Source organism: Lactuca sativa, chromosome 8, assembly GCF_002870075.4.
Source record: "Lactuca sativa cultivar Salinas chromosome 8, Lsat_Salinas_v11, whole genome shotgun sequence".
NCBI lineage: Eukaryota > Viridiplantae > Streptophyta > Magnoliopsida > Asterales > Asteraceae > Lactuca > Lactuca sativa.
Genome location: NC_056630.2, coordinates 270,467,846 through 270,471,323, shown reverse-complemented (window position 1 = coordinate 270,471,323; position 3,478 = coordinate 270,467,846). Strand labels below are relative to the sequence as shown.

Below are 3,478 nucleotides of genomic sequence, written 5' to 3'. Positions count from 1 at the left end.
TTGTCGATGTAGGATTACCATCATTATACTTTTAACTTTTTCTGAATACAGGCATTGTAGATAAGTCAAGAATAGGAAGAAGTGGAATGGATGCAAATGTTAAAGCTGCATTCAATACAGCTCATTCTGGCACACCAGGATAGATAGATTTTAAACAACATGCTGGACCAAGGGTATATAATAAGTTGGAAGTTGGAAGAGAGTAAATAGTTGGAATAACCACTCAAATCGTCATTGTTTACATAAATTTTTCATGGTCTCATATAAAGATAAATTATTTACAATTCTAATGAACATCAACATAAAAACTTAAAACTCAGGAATACTACTATATTAAATAAACGATTTCCATGAATTATAATACGGAGTAAATTAAGTTAAAAATACAAAGTAAGTTAGAATGCAGCTAATTTTTTTATATATAACAAAAGTATATTTAAAAGCACTTTTTATATAGCAAATCAGCAGCACTCTGCAAAGTCACATGATCACCCCTTTCACCAACCCTTGAAATAAAATCCACATAGATCAGAAAAAAAAAACGGTACAATGCTATATTAGGGGAAAAGTATTGCTAAATTAACAGATAAATGGAACAAAAAAAAGTTGGTCATATTCTTCAAGTAATCACCATAAACTATATGGATATATCTCTCATATATCACTGTGTGTAATTTCGGCTTTTGAAAAAAAACCATAATTCAAAAGGAAATACATGCTTTATCAAAATAAATTTAAAAAATATTACAAGTCAAACCTGATTTACAGTTTGTTGTTTGATAAATTGATGGTGTTCACTTGTATGGTAAACCTGATCTGATCTGACAGTAATCAAAACTAAAAAGAATATAGAAATATATATAGTTTTGTTCAGGTTTTAGATGTCTGAGGAAAAATATCACAGGTTGAATCGCATCCTATCTTATGAAAACAATTATATAATCAAAACACATCACTTTATATATCTATAAAGCAATTATTTCCTAAAGATATGTGCAATTTTTCAGGACAGAACCTTTGTCGCCTACGAAGAGCCTCCTCATTGAGATCATACCATTTGTGTGAGACTCGATTTTGGGCACCAACTATAGGCTTTGATATAGAGAAAGGAACCTACAAACAACAAGAAGTGAGATGAATTTTAGTTGGATAGAATGGAATGTGAATGAGCAGAAGCAAAGTAATGGAATGAATCGTTACATTCCATGATGACGTTTGATTGGATCATAGCAACGGAAAGAATTTTCATGTTAAAACTTATATATCACATGTAAATGCAACATATTATCTTAATAGGCTATAGGCTTGTAGTTAAATTAAAATCACAAATAAAAATTCATTATGTTGGAATTCTCATTCCATTCCATGATGGAATAGAAAGAAAAAACCGGTTACTATGGAAAGAACCATTCCCTTACATCCTTGATTCCAAGAAACGAAAAGTTACTGCTTTCAAACTAACAATCAAAATTCCCAGCAGGCAGACTCGATAATACAATTATCGCAAAAGCCAAGGGTGAATTTCCTCCAGTAAGTTGCATCAACAACTTGTACTTAATCTCATAATGAATGATATAAAATAAAATAGTAATTACAGAAAGTTTCTATAACAATTAACTAACCCGATAATCAACTTCGCTTGATAATGTTGTAGGCATACAACAAAATAAAGTTATCCTAAAAAAAACATATTCCAACCCTAAGTAATCACTACCTTGCAGTAAAAGCTCATCTATATGTATCATGACTGCTATAAACACAATATATTAGGATCAAACTGGTGTGGTATAGATAACATCGGAACCAATAGTAGATGTGAACAAAATATACAACATATAAATCGAGATAAAGTGGGAAGAGATACCTCCGACGAACAGTTTGGTGGAGCAGGCGTAACATCCATCTAAACCTGAATATTAGAGATGAAGAAAACTGATAAATACCTTTGAATCAAGGAAAACCCATATAGACATCTCCTTCAAAGAGTATAGATGAATCAGCTTTGGAAAGGTTTAAGGAAGGAAAAATCGAGTGCATTTCACTGCCTTCCAAGTCCAATATCTGATGGTGATGGCAAGAAGGTCTTTGGATTGTGGCCTAGTTTCCATCAATTGAACACAAACCTTCAAACCATCGAAATTGGAATAAACTAAAATTAGAGCTGACGGTGTTATATAGATTGAACCCTAAATTGGGGAAGACATAAAATCAAACAATTGAATATCAATTTCAACCGATGAAGCATTTCGGTGGATGCAAAATCGAGGAAGAGTGCAACAAGAAGCAAAACACAATAGAGGAGGTCGTTTAGTAAGGTTGTGGGTGAAGTAGCGAGACAAAGAACAAAACCCAAATCACTGATAAATCGACCATAGGCGTGCGGCTTGTCGCTTTAGCTGCCTTCCATATCCGTTTCCACTTTCGGGAACGAAGATAGGAAACGGTGGAAACCAGAAGAAAATAAAAAGAAAATAAAAAATTGATGTTTAGAATTTCAATAAAAAAAATTGATAGAGGAAGGAAGCCGATTGAAATAGAAAGGAAGAACAAAATGATTTATTTTCTTTTAAATTCTTTCTAACTCGGAAACACAAAAAAGTAAATTATTTTCTTTTTCTTTCTCTTTTTTTCTCTCATTATTTTCTTTTTTCTTCTTTTCTTTTCTTTTGTTAAACTCGAGAACGAGGCAGAAGCGACAAGCAAGCAATCTCAAAACCATATGCAAAATATCAATCCCTTTGTTGGATTTAATCCAAACGTGTTAAAAGACTCAGACTCTCTTCAGGGGCATTTTAGTTAGTTTTTATGTTTGAATAAGTAAAAGGTAGGGTTGTGCATGGGTTGGTTTGGGTCGGTTTTGGACCCAAACTCAACCCAACCCATAAGTGGTCGGTTTCTGGTTTTCAGAACCCAATAGGATCGGTTTCTGGTCGGTTCGGTTTCTCGGGTTCTAAGGTCGGTTTGGACGGTTTTTCGGTTTCTTGGGTATTAGCTCATACATTCACGGGTTCTGGGTTTAAACCCATGGGTTTTGGGTTTTAACCCATTTTCTATAAATGAAACAACAAGTTAAATACTTCAAAAAACACCAAATTTAAGTTAAATACTTCAAAAAATGAGTCTTACAACAAATAGTCTATTACATGTTACCACCAAAACCCGAAATAGTCTATTACAACCAAAAATAATCAAGTATGGGTCGGTTTCTTGGGGCGGTTTGCGGTTTTAAGTATGGGTCGGTTTCTCAGGTTGGATGGGTCAGTTTCTGGGTAAAAACCGAAACCGAACCCGATTTTTCGGTTTTTAAAAAAGTCAAACCCTAACCATCGGTTTTGCTTCGGTTTCGGTTTTTTCGGTTTCGGTTTCGTCGGTTTTAATCGGTTTCTCAGTTTCTTGGTTTGGGTTTACTCACCCCTAGTAAAAGGCCATGTAGGCCATCAATTCCATTTTCTTTAGTAGAAGTAGATCATGGATAGGT

At 33.8% G+C, this 3,478-nt stretch overlaps 1 long non-coding RNA gene across 1 annotated transcript; it reads right to left on the bottom strand.

Moving 5' to 3' along the window:
- Nucleotides 1-304: 304 nt before the first annotated feature.
- Nucleotides 305-2,518, bottom strand: LOC111889474 (uncharacterized). The gene is made up of 2 exons (XR_002849546.2): nt 1,865-2,518; nt 305-1,113 (listed from the first exon to the last, which is right to left on the bottom strand). It is a non-coding gene; the product is annotated as an uncharacterized LOC111889474 (long non-coding RNA).
- Nucleotides 2,519-3,478: the final 960 nt, after the last annotated feature.